Raw genomic sequence first — 16,349 nt, forward strand, 5'->3', positions numbered from 1 at the left:
TGCTGTGAGAGGGAGCTGCACCTCCACAGTGACCTGGCTTTAGATGCTGCTTCTGTTGCATTTCTTCCTGATGTCCATTTTGTACTTTCATTTGGATCATTTCCTGGTGGCTGTGATTTGATGAATTTTTGTAATGACTTTATCACAAATAAGTGGCCAACATAGGCTCCTGACCTTAGTATCTCCTTTAAGCTGACCCACACAAGTTGTCTGTGATGTCAGGCTCAATGGTAGTTGACTACTATATTGAGGATGTGGATTTATCTCCTAAAATCTCCCAATTTTTTACAGATTCTGATTATCTTGACCCTGTGATGATGATGAGTACGATCTTGGTTGGTTGAATCTATAAAGAGATATTTATTTTGGTCATGGCCCCTGGGAAATAGACAGCTTGTTCTCAAACGGGTTCTGCCTCTATTCTCTTTTGAAAGCTGGGACCTCAGAGACCCTTTACCAAGAAGTTTTCCTAAAATCTGTACCACTGGGAAAACCTCCACCCACCTTGTCAGTTTGCTGGGGTTCTGCCCAGGAAACCCCAGTGTTTGTAACAGGAATTTTGAAAGGCTTTTCCCTTTTTTTTCCTATGAGACTGTTTTATTTATGTCATCTTGAACCATGCTTCAGCAACTTTCTTGCTGGCTGACTTGTGTTTTCACTGGCTCAGATTGCCATGTAGATCTCACCACCTGTTCCAGAGTTTGCTGAAACATTTAATGCAAGTTTTCTGAAATCCCTTATTTAAAGCTGCTGCTATTGGATGATTTCCTTTATGTGCCTTTCTGTATCAATATTAAAGAACTGATGTTCTGCTCTTGGAGAAGGGACCCCCTCCTACAGGCATTAAGCTTTGAATGGGCTTCTTCAGCCTTTGTTAAAAGAACAGCCAGTTGCTTATCACCTCTCTTTAAGAAGAAAATGCTGATCACACTTTTTAAGAACAAAGGCAGGATTATTCCATGGTCCTTCCTTATAAAGCAAACAACTTATAAATATTTAAATATATAAAGATAATGTTTCTCCCCCACCCATTGTGTAAATTGCTGTACGACCAGTTTGTCTTTTGCTACTTTCCTGTGTAAAGCCTCATAAATTACTCCTCCAACCTGGACTTTTGTTGGACTCATCAAACTTGAGGAGACTTGGGATATTCTCCCCTGTTATTTACTTCTGTCTGAAATGAGATCTTCCAGAAGGCTGTCTTTCCACAAAGGTAAAAATCATGGTGAAAGGTAATGTTGCCTGGCTGAGGAACTAAGCTTTCAGTTCTCCTTTTTAAAGTTTGACAAGTTTGTAGCTGATAGCTTTTCCCCCCTGAGAAGGTGCCCACTGTGCTCTAAGGCAGGGCAAGAGCTTTGCAGAGTAAGACACACAGTGTACATCTCCTGTGATCTTTCTCTCTGTGCTCTGTATACAGAGTTCTTATCTTGTTTTGAAAAGTACTCCTGCCCATTCCTGGAGGAGGCACAGAAAGGAGTACAACCAACCAAAGAAGTTGGAGCAGTAGCTAAGGACAGTTGAGAGCACACAAAGGCTTTGAAGAGAAAAGATCTTTCCCTGGATGCAATAAAAGGAGAAAGGAATAGCACTGAAAAATGGGGAGAAATAGGAAGGAATATGGGGGGGAACTACAGAAGTGCTGATGGTGCCTGAGAGTGCTGTGAATTCTGAGAGATGTTGGAGCAAACTCTCCCTGAGCTCAGATCTGAGAACTTCTGAACCCCAGCTAACCAGTAGTCATTGCTTAGGTGCTGGAGCCTGTCATTGTCTCAATAAAATGAGGAGGTCTCTTGTCTCAGGATGCAGTGAGCTCATGGATCTACATTATCTCTTTGTGGTCAACTTTGGGCCATCCCAGCCCAAATAACCACATCTATGAGGTGCTGGGCAGTTCAGTTTTGATCAGCCTTGTTAACAGAATCCTCCCTTGACAGCACCTCTGCCTGCAAGTAGTAGTCCTGCTCTTCCAGATTTTGAGAAGAATTTGACATTTTCTTCCTGTAGAGTTGAGTTGGAGGATCATCTGGACCACTCAACTGAAAAAAAAACCAAAACAACAAAAAAAACCAAAAAAAAACCACCAAAAACAAAAAAACAAAGCAAACAAAAAAAAAAGTAAATTTGATTGGTGATTCACTAGTGCTGGACCACCGCACTGCCCTCATACCTAATCTCAGTTTCCTGGGAGATGGTTCTTAATCTTTGTCCACTTGAAAGTTTCTGGAGGGAAATTCTTTTTCCCTCCAGAACAGAAAGAGAAGGAGAAATATTTGAATTTCTGTGAAGATCAGAGTCAAAGCCCTCATGTTCATGCTTATTTTCACTCAAATTGTTGTTTCTAAATGAGCATCATGCATTTACTCCAGAGGAACAGGAAATCCCAGTTAGATGTCTCAAGCTCCTCTGCTGTCAGTTGCTGTTTCACCTGTCTCTAGTCAATATTCTTATCTTTGTCTCAGGAAAAAGAACCATGGGATTTTCCTGAGTTCTCATTCTTCTGTAACTCTTTGTGCAGTACTCTGACATCTCCTGTCTGTTGCTGATTCCAGGTACTTGATTTGGCCCCTGCCCCTGAAATGCCATCCCCTCCTATGTGGTTTGTTTTATGCAGCCCTAGGTCACAGAAATCCTAAGGTGAAATCTGATATTTTTTAAAAAAGGTATAGCTCATTCTTTTATGAGACTGCTAATAATGTTCAGCCTTGACAGGGTTAAAAGGCAACATCCATTTCCCCATTATCTTGTTTAAAAAGTGCCTTTTTTAAAGTCCATATGGCGACTTCCTTTCGACCTGCTTTCCCATCCTCGTCTCTTTGTCAGGGCTGTCACTTATAAAGAATCACTTGACTTACAATAACAAGTTCAAAAGAAGACAGAATATAATCAGTTGATCCACGAAGAATTGAAATAAAGAACACCCCCACTGCTCCAGTTATCATTCCCATAGAGATAGTGATATTATTGATGTGATTGCTATGCTAATTTCTATAGAAAAAACTTGTATTTTGGAATTTGTTCAAAGAGAATTTCAGACACATCAAATTGGAAAATGCAGAGTGAATTCCTAAACTTTTTCGTATAGGCATGGGAATCTTTTTTTTTTTTTTTTTTTTTTTAACAATGTTGACTAGCTCTGAACAACTATTTATAAACTTCAAATACCAATTGGAAAAAATGTCTCTAATTTTTCAGTTATTATAGAAAGTTAATTCACTGTAGTTCTAGGAAAAAAAAAAAAGTCCTATTGTATCTTTAGGGTTATTAATATCGCCCCCATAACCTGCAGGAGTGGGATTGGACCACAGACTCCAGAAACAGAGGCTGAGGATTATAAAAGATGGGCACATTTAAGTCCAGTGTTTAGGAAGAGCTAATTAATCTATACCCCTTCCTCTGCAATTCCATAGTCCCTCTGGGAACTGCCACAAACATAAACTTTTTTTTTTTTTTTCTCATGGACTCCTATTTTAACTAGAAGGTTTCAGCTTGTGATGTTATGCTTTTTATGTAGTAAACTGATTTAAAATGTATGCCAGTCATCTTCAGGGAACTCATTTCAGTCAAGATGAAACTAGTCTTACCTGAATCAATGTTTTAAGTGTCCCTGTGGCTCGGCATTTTGAATAATCAATCTGTCTCCATCGCTTCTTAATCATGCGCATCACAGTCTTTTTTATTTGTCAACCCTTTCGGATCCTGGCTTTTTGTTATTAACATGCCCCTAATGTCACATGCAAGCCTTTTCTTTAAAACAAGCTGCTCATTGGTGTATTTTGATACTTTTTATTATTACTAAATCTTTTTTCCCATAATTACACCACAATCATTATATAATCCCATAACAAAGAGTCTATTGAGGCACCATGCTTTTGTCAACTATGGGACACAGAATCCATAATTGCATTATTCAGCTTCCCCCCCCCCCCCTTCTGCTTTGTAGAAACACAACCTATTTCACCAGTCACATTTGCACCTTGTTTGCTTGGTTATATATTATTTACTAAATCGTTGCCCTGCGGATAAACCGTGTAAAGTTGCTTTAAAAAAGTTATTTGTTTGATAATTAAGTCCTGAAAACCCATCGTTTAATGATTATTCCGAACCCATAAGGCAGAGAACCTCCATGACGTTTTTCTCTAAGTTTAATTACCGTATGCTAATTTCCTTGCCTACTACGTGATTAATTAAAATCATATTTTCATAATCATTTGGCACTAGTATTGTTTTAGAATTATCATGATCCCCTAAATAGTGTATGTAAATAAAGTCGGCTCTAATGGAAAGAATCAAAATGCAACGCTGAGGACCTTTATGTGTTTGTATGCATGCGATTGGCAACATAACTGGCTTATTTACATTAAATACGCCACAAGGTTACAGTGCAGATCAACGTCACTTTATCGCTGATTACTTCTCTTAAACGCCGGAGCGGTGACTGATGCTCCGGTCCCCCTGTCCGCCAAGGTTTCCCCGGGAGTTTTTTTGTTTTTTTTTTTTTTTTTTTTTTCGGAGAAACAGACTTTGCATAGTTTCGGGAGCAGGTAAGAAGGGCGCTTTGTGGAGCCCGGCGCTGCCCCCGGGGGCTCGGCGGGGTTTGCGGGGCGCGGGCAGGGCCGGCGGGGCGCGGGCGCGGGGGCTGCGCGGGCGCGGGGGCTGCGCGGGGCGCGGGCAGCGGCGCTGGCCGGGGGGCTGCGGAGCGGAGCGGGCTCCTCGGGGTGTTTACACGCGCTCAAGGTCACGACCAAGCTGCGCCGTGTTAAATGGTTTCTTAGTTGCTAGACAGGGAGAAAAAATGGACGATCACAGACCATTCTTTGTAGATTATTATATCAAGGGTTCAGCTTTTGGCTCATCAAAGCTAAATGCCGCAAGACCTATCTAGTTGCTGTGAATTATGCCAAGACGACAATGGAGTGCTTTTTTAATGGTACAATGCATTTCACCTACCAGATAGGGGGAGTCCACGCTGAGAGATGGGGATGTCTTGTGATGTTGGGTGATCAGTATCAATGAAGGGGGTTATTCTGAAAAGAGACAGATTAAAATAAAGCGCTCTTTGCTCGGGATGTGCTGGAAGCAGTTGGGAGGGCTACCCGGAGCGGGCGGCCGCGGCAGCCCCGCGCCGCACTTTTCCCCCTCCGCACAAGAAAATGATCAAGTCAATCATGTGGACATGCTTCATTATTCATTGAACACAATCTTTTACAACGCTCCGTTTACGTGCGGGAGTTTCTTCTACGCTTTGCTTTAAATTTTAAGGTAAGAAAGACAAAGGTAAAAAGGGGGTTTTTGAGGATCCGGGAGGCTCCCGTAAGCCATCAAAGAGGCTCCAAAGTCAGTCCGGAGTATGTTTTTGTGTTTTATTTCTTTTTAATCATCGCAATGGGGCCTGCGTTTTCCACCGTGATTAAAAAAATACAGTATAATTAAATATCCATAGCAGTGACGTTTGCAAGCAGGGCTGTCAGGGGAAAAGCAGAAAATAATGAAAGGAGCGGAGAAGCCATTGAATGGCGCTATAGAACTTAGCCTGAAGAAAACCCTACGTTTTTCCTCTTTCTCTCTCGTTTCTTTTAAAACCGTTACTTTACAAAAAAGGAGCGGGCGGGCGAGGCGAGGGGAGGCGAGTGCCGGCGGCGGCCGCAGCGCTGCCCGGGGGCCGCCCGCCGCCGGCCCCAGCCCGCACCGACCCTGCCCTTAACTTGCCCAGAAACTTTTTGTTTTAAAGGGTTGCTGCGGAGCAAACTTTGCTGAAGTGACTTTAAACGCGGGCCCCCCCTTTCTTCCCTCCCTCCCCCGTTAGGATCCCCGCTAATCGTGGTGTAATTTGTAAACTCCCCCCCTCTCATTTTTTTTTTTTTTTTTTTTTTTTAATCAAAGTTAGCTGATGCATACCATGTGTCAAACTTGTGAGATTCAAGTGCCTAAGAGACCTGCCATTTTGTGCTCTAATCGACCTCTTATGAATAGGAGCCGTGCATAATGCTGCGAGGAGCGTTGTGACATTCAAGTAGGCACTAAATGTCAGGCCAGGTCTCAGCCCTTTCGGGGGGAGCGGAGCGCGCCCGGCGGCGCCGCGGGGAGCGGGGAGGCACCTGCCAGCCCGCCGCCGGGGCTTTTGTCAGCGCCCGGAGAAAGTAACAGGTTAAGGAGGAAACTTAAATGGCAATCCCCGGCGGGGAGGGGGGAGCATCACCTTCCCGGCGGCGCGCCGTGCGCGGAAGGGCCGCGGGGGCGCCGCTGCCTGCGCGGGGCAGCGGCCCCGCTCCCGGAGCGGGGGCTGCGCGGCCGGGAGGCGGGGGGCACCGGGCCGGCGGCGGGATTAGCGGCAGGGGGGGAGGAAGGAGAGATTCTTTGAGGCTGTGTAGGAAAGAATCCAGATTTTAATGCGCCCATCTGTTGCAGTTTTGCAAATAATTAATATATATGTGTGTATGTGTGTGTGTGTGTGTGTGTGAGAGAGAGAGGAGCTGGGGGAGCGCTGCCGCCTGTGAACTTCAACGCAAAATAAAAGGTCGCGAAGATTTATGCTGTTTATCGGAGGGTCCGCGGCTCCCGCGGGGCGGCTCGCACGGGCTCCATCCGAAAAGTTAGTTGCCGGCGTGCCCCGGCGGGGCGGGGGGCACGGTCCGGCCGCGGGTGCGGCGGGCGCGGCGGGGAGGGCTCCGGCCGCCGCCTGCCTGCGCGGCGGGCATTGTTTCGGGGTGCGTGCGGCGGATGTGGCCGCGGCTGATACAGTGTCGAGGCGGGGACGTGATTTGTCAGATGCCTCGGTTGGCGCTCGGGCCGCCGCCGGGCCGGGCAGCGGCGGTGCGGGGCGCGGTGCGGGCGCGGCGCTCCGCGGGCGCGGGGCAGGGGCGGGCGCGGGGCGCGGCTGCCCGGCCGCCCGCGGCGGGAGCGCTCTGCGGGGCTGTGCATTCCCTCGCCGCCCCCCGCCCCCCCGTGCAGTTTAAAATAAATCCAACAGGGGCCGTGTTTGCTGAGCTGATGTGCCCGGCTGATACAGATAGCGGCGGCGAGCCGCCCGCTTCTGTGGAAAAAGACTATTTTAAGTGTCATAATTAAGTTTAGAAGCCTTGTTTGGGCTCATTCACTGCTCGAAATAAAAAGGACTGGCTGCTTTTAGACCCTTTCTGAAGGGGTTGGCTAAGCGCCTCTGCACGTTCGCTTGGAGAAGAATGTTTTCTTTTCTAGTTTAATATTAGAAACTATATTTTTACTTGTTTAAACCGGATTTGATTATTCTTGTGGAGATTTCTTCTCTCTCTCTCCCCCCCCCCCCCCCTCCTATCGCTCAAATCTTTGTTCATTGTTCATTGACTGTGGAAGGCTGCTTAAATGTACGGAGAGAGGGGGGAGGCCCCCTCGGTGGTTTGATGTTGAAATAGTAAACCTGAATGAGGAGGGTGGCTGGAAAAGTGGACATTGCAGCTTTAATTAACTTCAAGATGCTTCAGCGAGGACCAGAGCGTAGTAGTGACGTTGCCTCATAAATCTGTCCAGTACAGTGCGTTGCATTGAACTATTACAGTATCACCATCATATTGAATATTCACTACCTATCCGGGAGCAGATTTGCATAATTGGATCTTTTTTAAATGAAACTTGTTTGCAAAAACCCAAACAAAACCAAAAAACAAAAGCCCAAGTGAAAACCGCGGCGATCTGCATGATTATAAAGGGTTCAAACATATCCGAAAAGTAAGTGACCTGCATAAGTACATCAATAGGTTAAGTGCAAATAAGATGAGAAGTGCTTCTGAAAGCTGTACATTCCCTATGTGGTCTCTTGGGTTATTTCTCAATAGCGGGATTTTTTTGTAGCCTCAGGGATTTTAGGTTTTCTGTCTGCTTTCATAACTTTTTCCCTCACAGTTGTTATACAAGGTGAGGCTTTTGTACCATGCCTGTGTACCTGTAGTGATATTTTTAAAGAAAATAGATTAACAATTTGTAATTTGTGCTTTTTGACTTGTATAATTACGGCTACTGTGGAAAGGAAATGTGTATTGCTGTTATATTTCTGGTCATTGAATAGATCGTCACTAAATATGTCAGAATATTCAAATATTGTTTGTGTATGTGTTTGTGTATGCTTAAAAATCAACTAAGTTATCTAAGCTGTTCCTTCTTAAATCAGAGAGTCAACTAGCTTTTTTAACGTACGTGTACCCCCCCATTTGACTGAGGATGAAGATGACTGAAGTAATTAAAAATATCAGCAATTTTTAGAGTGAATTTGTTGCTTCTGTGCAAACCCCATCCCCTCCTAACCGAGTGGCTGGCTTGCAATATTGCAGTTTTGGATCGGGCAGGTTTAGAAGTATTTTGCAAAAGCAGATGCTGGTGTTTCGGATGCTGCGAGGGAAAGTTGTGGAGGGAGGGCAGCTGGGAGCTGGAAGTTGCCTCGTGGGGAAGGGGAGCAGCCGTCGGTGGGGCGGGCCGGGCAGAAGTGCAAAGTCTGCGTGCAGCCCAAGCCTTGCCCCGGCTCTCCCCCCTCCCGAAGGCTGCTTTAGTTATGATGTCATTCTGATAGTGGAGAGCAAATGTCTCCTGATTCTACCATTAAACGCCTGGCTGATTTGCCTGATAATGATAGCATTGACGTCCTGCTCCTTGACAAATGCAAGCCCTATGAGCCCTATGAATTAACTTTTTTCCCATAGCTGGGAGCCAGCTAGCTTTACGACTCATGAATGTAGCAGCACTTCTTTGACAGATTACTTTGAACCTCCTCAATTCTGCAACAAACCCCCTACTCTAAACACCACTTCTATTAGGCTGCTAGCAAACCTCTGGACAGTTTGGGCCTGATTTGCAGGGTTGCTGAGCATTCATCACTTCCACTGACTTCAGATGGAGTTGTGGGTGCTCAGCAGCTTTGAAAATCAGGCCCTGTGTTCAGTCAACAGATGATGCATTTTTTGGCTTGTTTGGTTTTTTTTTTTTGTTATTGTTTTTTAAGTCAGACAGTTAAAGAGGGCTCTATGATTTCTAGTCATTATAAAAATATTTGTAAATAGCTTGAGTTGTTTGTCCTAGTCTGGTCTGTTTTACCCTTTCTGTTCTCCTTTTTTTTAAAAAAAAATATTTTAAATTAATCTTCTAGTGGATGTGCTGTTAATCTTCATAAGAAAAGGATCATAAATGAGTTGTTTAAAGTTTTCAGAATGTTGTGGAAGAAAAATGTTTCCAGTTTGGTACCAAGTGCTGAGAGATTCGATTGCTGTTTCAGAACGTGCACTAGAAGAGTCTCGGTACAGTTGCTAAACCCTGCGACTGGGTGCACATTCTCATGTCTGCTCTGTCTTCAGATTTTGCTCCTGACTCTGAATTTCTATTCCTGCAGGTAAATGAGATTTAATATGATGGGTTTTTTAAAGTGCCAGTGACTTAAACTTTGTTTTCATGTGCTGTTACGATGATGACAATTAACAACTGCAGATGTAAGAAAGGTCAGCTTCTCTGTTACTTTTGCAGGGAATGAATGTGAAGTATTTTCATGCTAAAGCTGTGTTTTGCAAATGATTTCCTGAAGACACAAGTTGCTATGATGGAAACACTGTATTAAAACTCTTTTGATAAATTGACTATGTCTTTATTAATGGAAAAGAAGAAAAAAGAATTGTTCTACGGGCTTTTTGACTTCTGAACATATTTAAGCTCTAATACTCAGCAAGTTGTCTGGCACTGTCTTCACTGTAGACTTTTATATAATGAAGAGGCTGATTGTCATATTTTTGTCCATGCCAGAGGCCAATAACCCAACCCATTCATTATCAGAAGAGAGTAGCCTGTAAGTTGCAACATCAGTACCACTGTTTTGCTTGCAGCAATGAAGACAGTGCTGAGATCAGAAATTGTGATCTTCAGTACAGAAAGCTGACACATTAGGTTGTTTACCCACCATGCAGCCTTAGGTGACCAAAGAGATTTGCATTAGAACTGATGTAGAAAATCCACTAGTCCATTAAAATGGGCTGTACTTATTCCCTGGGAAGCACAAGTTTCATCAAGTGTAGGGAAATCAGTAAGAAGTAATTTTTCCAAATGTTGATTTTTGCTTAAAGTTGACTTTGAATTGCACAGGTGTTTTTAGAGTGCCTTGACTAAAAAAAAAAAAGACATGATTTATATGAATTTTATGAAAATGGGAACTAAAGCCATAGATAGATTTATTTTTCTAGTTTGAGTGTGGACAATTAAAGACTTTTAATCATCTGATTTAGTGTACTTTAATAAGACTGTAAGCAAATCTAAATTTTTATCTCTGAATTTCTCTCAGATACCTGAAGAGATGTATATCAGCTCTTCAAAATGCTGAAAACAGCGTGATCTTGGAAAACTATTTTTCTATCCTCTCTTTCATACCTTGCATTTTTCTGAGTTGCAAGCAATTTGGATTCAGGGAAAGACAACAGAGAGATGAAAAAATAGAATGCATACTCTTTTTTTTTTATAGAAACATGAATAAACTTATTTCTGGCAACTGTAGATGGAAATCCAAATTTCTCTAGTGAAGAAACTCCAGGCACAGATATTCGTGGAAAAGGAAAAAAAAAAAGGATGAGCTACTGAAAGAAAATATGTAAAAGTAAAATAATTCTGATGCTTAACTGGCTGATCTCAGGGTTATTGTACAGCTGTGTGGTTCTAAGTTGCAGTTGTGTGGCTGAATACGGAGTGTGAACTTTCTCGGACGAAGCCACTGATCAGAATCTGCCCTTGGCTAGAAACAAGAGAAAATTGTAATGATCTGATAGATGTTTAATGTGAAATAACCGTGGAGCCTCTGTCTAAATCTGAGTGGATCACAATATCTGCTATGACATTTTCACTCATATTGGCAGGTTAAGCAACGAAGCCAAGCGCTGAGGGAGAGATTTGAAGCATCTTTTCAGGGACAGAAGAGATCCAGATCAGGAAAGAGGCAGGGGAATAGGGTAGCGAGGGAGGATTTGGGTTGCCTCTGCCCAGCTGCACCAAAGCTGTCAGTAAATATGCTCCCACAAGTAGGATTCTCCCAGTATTCTGAATTTGGCACCTTTCCCTTAAATTTAAATTTGCTCTAATTTTCAGGTGCATCTTACTAGATAACCAGATGTATCAAAAAGGCAAAAGAATTATAGAGGAGTAATTATAATTAGCCTAGTTGTCAGTGTTTTTTAAAAATTGTAAGACGGGTCCTTGAAAGTATTTTGAAGTCAGTGTTTTTTACAGGTCTTAATCTAAATACTCCATGAGAGATTGTTTTCTAAAGAGATGGGTTCATTGGGTCAAGATGAACTATATTAAAGACAAACAATTTTGTTATAATCTGACTGTCTCTTAAACACAGAGGACGAAAACAGAACTAAAATAGCCACAGGAACCTCAATATCTGATCTTTCCTTCATTGTGCATTGCAGAATTTGAGACTCACAAACCAAAAGCAGAATTAGGTAATTCCTTACAAGAATTTGCCATGTTATGAAAAAAGCAGCGCTGCCGATCCTGGTAGGACATTAACAGACAGATCTGCAGGTAGCAGTGCCTGAAAATAACGATTGTGGCTTCATTCCCATGGCATGGGGCAAGCAGCAGAGCTTCTTCGAACCAGCAGCTCGTTTTTCTTGCAGCAGTGCTGAGCAGTCCAGCTGCAGGAATCCTGGGCTCCCAGAGGGAGCGAGTGCTTGCCAGGAGGGTGGAAGCCGGGGAAGATTAGGCAGGGGTTATCCCAAGCGGGTACCACAGTGCCAGGGAAAGGCTGCTTGGGAAAATTTGGCCCTGTCTCAGTTTTGTGAAGGGGAGAAGCCTGAAAGGGAAAGAAAAAGGAGAGTGTGAGCTGACTTTCACTCCCATGAGGGGTGCAGGGGAGGTTGGTGGCAGGGGCCACTACGGGACCACCTGTGGCTGCTACTGTGCCTTGGGACAGCCTGGGAAGTCCTGGGGAGGGTTCCCTGTTATCAGCCTTAGGAGGCTCAGGGTGGCGTGGTGCAAAGGGGTACAGGGCTGTCCTGATTCTTCCTGGTAGGACAAGTTTGTTTCAGCCTTATGTGAATTTTATTATAGTTTGTTTACATTGCCTTTTTTATTTTTTATTTTTTTTCAATAAGTGCTGTTAGAAACTTTTCCTCCTTTTTTATGCCTTTGGGATATTGTGCCACAGTCACTGTTGTTCTTTGTGAGGAGGATGGGAGCCCTGTTGAGCTCATCAATGCTACAAAGGAGTTGCTATCAAGTACCACAGTCTACTCAGTCACAACAGGGCTATGTGTTGTGCCTCCTTCATAGTCCTGGCCCCTGCTGATCTGGGAATTAGCCCTGGTAACCCATGCTGCAGCACTGTGTTAGGTTGCCATCCTAGCATTAAATGTATTTTTCTAAACGATGGCATGCAGTATTAATGTTGTTTTATTTCACTCTCAGAAGTCGGCCTCCATAGATTTTGCAGACGTCGTTACCATCAATCTCATCACTGGAATACCAATGGTAGATGCAGATAGATGTAAATAGGTCTCTTTAACCTAAAATTTAGAGAAACATGGGTAAATAAGAAATTCAGACAGAATTACTTCATGCAAAGGACACGGGGAATAAATTGTCAGCAAGGAAAGGGTAAATGAGTTCAAGGCAAACCTAGGCTTGTTTCTTGAGAAAGAACATGTGAGAGCTTGGGTGAAGAAAGCAGGGAGGTGTAAAGCCAGGTTTCTATTAACAAATGCTAACATGGTAGGCTGGATGTTCCTCTTCTAACATTTCTTCTGATAGCTCTGTATGGATGAGCTACATTTAATTTTCATGTTTGTTTCCTAAAACTTGTTCCCTACATCTTGTTTCTTCAGGGGTGCATAGAAATCTTAAAACATAGGATAGTGCAACATTTTAGTTTTGATCAGTTTTACTCAAGGGAATGATGTGACAGTGAAGTGTTGATCAAGGGAATTAGGGAGAAACATTTTCTTCTCTGGCATTAGTTTGTAATTGGCCAGAGAAGTAGAAACTGCCTTCTACTCCAGTGGCCAAGGATTTTTGATAGGCGTGTGTGCCATAGTTCAATCATATCAAAATATTTTACGGTATATTTTGAAAAAAAATCCACTCACATATAGATGGTGGTTTTTTTTTTGTTTTTTTTTTTTTTATTAAATACCTTTATTTCTCCAAGGTTTGCATGGACATTGTTATGGGTTCCAGTCTATACCGGGGCTTCTGAGGTTGTTAAATGCTCAGAGTTGAGTCAATACTGGAAAGCAGCACTAGTTTGAAAATTGCTGCTTCAGGTAACTTTTGCCTTCATTTCTTTGGAATATATCCTGCATTTTGAGGAAAATTATGACTCTCTCTTCTCACAGGAAAGTGCGTAAAGTTTGAAAAATTTTTATTGATTTTGATGTGATTTCTAGGATCCAATTCTGCTTTTGTTATTTCAGTCTGGGAATGACTTAGTGGCTAGATCTTCCCTTTCTTACCTGGTTAAACTTGTGTGATTCTTAAGTTCACTGTAAGTGGAATGTGCAACTCCACTGTTTCCTGATCAAACTTTTTTCCTTTCATCATTTCATGTACAAAAAAGAATCCAACTTTTTGAGTTAAAAAAAAATTGCAAAGATAATAGGCAACCCAAAACTGAATCATGCAATAAAAGGACTATTTATTACCTTTATAAGGTAACTGCTCTTCATTGATTCATTGAGATTTTGTCATAGGAGTATCATTCCTCCCAGGGCTAATAAAATAACTAGTAGAAGTTAACCCAGTATCATTATTAGTACCATAATACAGGCTAAAAATCCTCCACTGCTCTAACTACTCCCTCCTTTGGATTTTATCATAAAATGCTTCTTAAAATAGCTCAGCTATTTTGAAATATTCTTTACTGTTTTAAAGATCAAATGTTCGAGCATCTTTCCTTTTTTTTTGCTTGAACACACAAAGCTCTATGCCTGTGCCTGCATAAATGGACATGCTATGAGATAAATGAGCAACAGGAAACCCACAACAACTTCTGGATTAGAATTTCCATCTTTTGTCTGTTTGGTAGTATCTTTGGCATGCTAAGGGCTTTCCAAATATAGGAGTATAGTTTCTGGCCAGAACTAGCTGCCATTTTCTTATTGCAGTTGAAAAATACCAGTTCATTAGTTTGCATCAACATGCTGCATCTTTGAAGGATTTCTCAGGTCCACAATTGAATTTCTGCTCAAAATGAAAGAGTTGCATCTCTGCACTTCATTATGAACTGGTGATTATGGAATGCACCTGGGTCACTGGAGAGCTGGATTCAGATCGTTCCTCTCTATCTGATTTGAATCAGCTTTTTCAAATCAAGTTTCTCACATCCCAGGTGAGTGCTTTAAAAACACACTTTGGCTCTTCTTTTTAAGTTCCTGCTTCAGGCTATTCCAATTTAAATAATCATTTAATTATTCAGTGGGTCAGAAGAGAACTGACTCTTGGCTTGGGCACTCCAGTGTGATGTGAGAGACTGAATCCAACTGGTTTCTGTTGCAGAGCCTCGCAGCCTGCGCTCCTGAGCGTGACATGGGGTGAGCAGTCTCACATTCTTACTGTTGTCTTGCTGGCTTTTCCTTTTGAAAAATTGCAAAAGGTATCAGGTTAGTCCCAGAGGAGAACAAAAGGAAATTCTAAAATCTTCAAATTGTTTATGATACTGAAAAATTCTTTCTTGCATAGCTCACAATTCAGCTATTATAAATGTCAGTGGGTGATGGAGTGCATCTTTATAATCCCAAAAATTTTCATCTCGAAATGGAGTTTTATTGCCATTATTTTTGTTTGGTGGATTATACATTTGAACACAATATTCTTACATGGCCTTGAACACCGAGTGAGTAGCTCTAGGAGGTGTAATGGGTGAAACATTAACCCTTTCTCCTGGTACTGCCTCGCACCTTGTGCAGCAGAGAGCTTTCTGTGGATGGCTCTCTGGGAGCACTGGGAGGAGGAGAGAAATGCTGTGTAAATGCCAACAAATGCCTGAGAGATGCAAGGGATACTGCACTTGTTCCTTCTTGCAGGAAGAACCTCCTCTGAGGTGTAGAAGATCCATGAAACTGACAGATTTCTCTGTCAGGATCTCTTAAAAAGCAGAGAAGAAATGTCTTAATCTGTAAAGAGGGAATCCACAAAGGGAGGAAATCCTTCTTTTCTTAGAGATAGAAATACTCATTTTGATAGCTTCTGCTTCCTCTGTCTTTCATTCTTAACTTGTCTGGCAGCACAACTCTGGCAGAATCCATGCTGTATTGGTTGGTTCCCCTCCTGGCTGCTCTGCAACAGTGATGGATGGGAGCCAAGGGAATAAATATAGCTCTGAGTTCCAGTAGTAACCCCCTGCCACACTTCTGCACAGAAACTGGGAGGTCACGGGGGGAGAGGGAATGGGCAAGCTCAGGTCTGACCTCAGCAGAGAGGGTGTTTCTGTGCTCCCTGAGCAAGGGGAAAGGTGCTGCAGAAACCCACTCCTGCCTTTGTTTCCATGCAGAACTGAAGGGATCTGTAGATCTATTTTAAAAGCATTACCATTGGCTGTGCAGTTTCCATGTGAGTTTATTAAATGTGGACATTTTTTATATGTAAAAATAACTTCACCATTTTGTTATTTCCTTTTACGTATTTCACTCTGGTTGGAAAAATGAAATCAATCTAGTCAGCTTTTCATCAGTTTCTCTTTGGCTGTCATGCAGTTGCACAATGCTGCAGTGCTTGGCTAGCAAAAATGTTTACAACGAAAAATTGTTTTCAATGGGATTAAAAAAAGAACCATGGAAACATTTTTATTGGTCTTCAATTTTTGGTGGAACTTAGATTTTTACAAGACCTAAACCACATCAATGGTGAGGCTCTAATTTGATCTTAAGGTTATACTTTATTTTTATATATACTTGCAAGGTATAGACAAGATACTGCTACTACCCTCTGTCACAAACTACAAAAAATTCTAGCCTGACTATTTCTTATCAGCTGGTTTAAAGTCCGTGGAAATCATGAGCACCTTGCTTTTGACTCTCAAGGGTTTGGGGTTAGACCTTCCACCTGTGTGTAAATACCTGTTGTAAGTTGGTTTAGGCAGTCTTCATAATTTAGAACTACTTTGAGTTGTTCTCTGATCTATTAATGCTGTGAGGTGAATCTGGGGATATGCCTGCAACCCTTAAAAACCTTTATTGCTGCTGGCACCTATAGAAATCTCACATGTGGAGGATATATGAAGTCAGATCCTTGGAAGGTTAACCATAATAAAATCCTAGTAGTAAAATATTGGCTGACAATTACCCTTTGCATCAAAACTCTTAAATCCTTTTTAAAAAGGTGCTTGTCACAAGTGTTGAGTTAGTTTGGATTTT

At 42.4% G+C, this 16,349-nt stretch overlaps 1 protein-coding gene across 14 annotated transcripts in view; it reads left to right on the forward strand.

Annotated features, from left to right (window-relative positions):
• Window positions 1-4,436: 4,436 nt before the first annotated feature.
• ZNF536 (zinc finger protein 536) overlaps window positions 4,437-16,349 on the forward strand; it is a 340,118-nt gene continuing 328,205 nt past the window's right edge. For 8 of the 14 annotated variants that reach the window (XM_088062361.1, XM_088062360.1, XM_088062363.1 and 5 more), the window contains exon 1: window positions 14,400-14,528. The gene's annotated coding sequence lies outside the window, so the exon portion shown is untranslated. Of the gene's footprint in view, window positions 4,542-5,185; window positions 5,260-14,399; window positions 14,529-16,349 lie in introns of those variants that run through there. The other 6 variants (XM_088062370.1, XM_088062371.1, XM_088062366.1 and 3 more) reach the window with 5 other exon arrangements.

Source organism: Pseudopodoces humilis, chromosome 14 (assembly GCF_049639895.1).
Source record: "Pseudopodoces humilis isolate 2021_Gansu_Grassland_sample_001 chromosome 14, ASM4963989v1, whole genome shotgun sequence".
NCBI lineage: Eukaryota > Metazoa > Chordata > Aves > Passeriformes > Paridae > Pseudopodoces > Pseudopodoces humilis.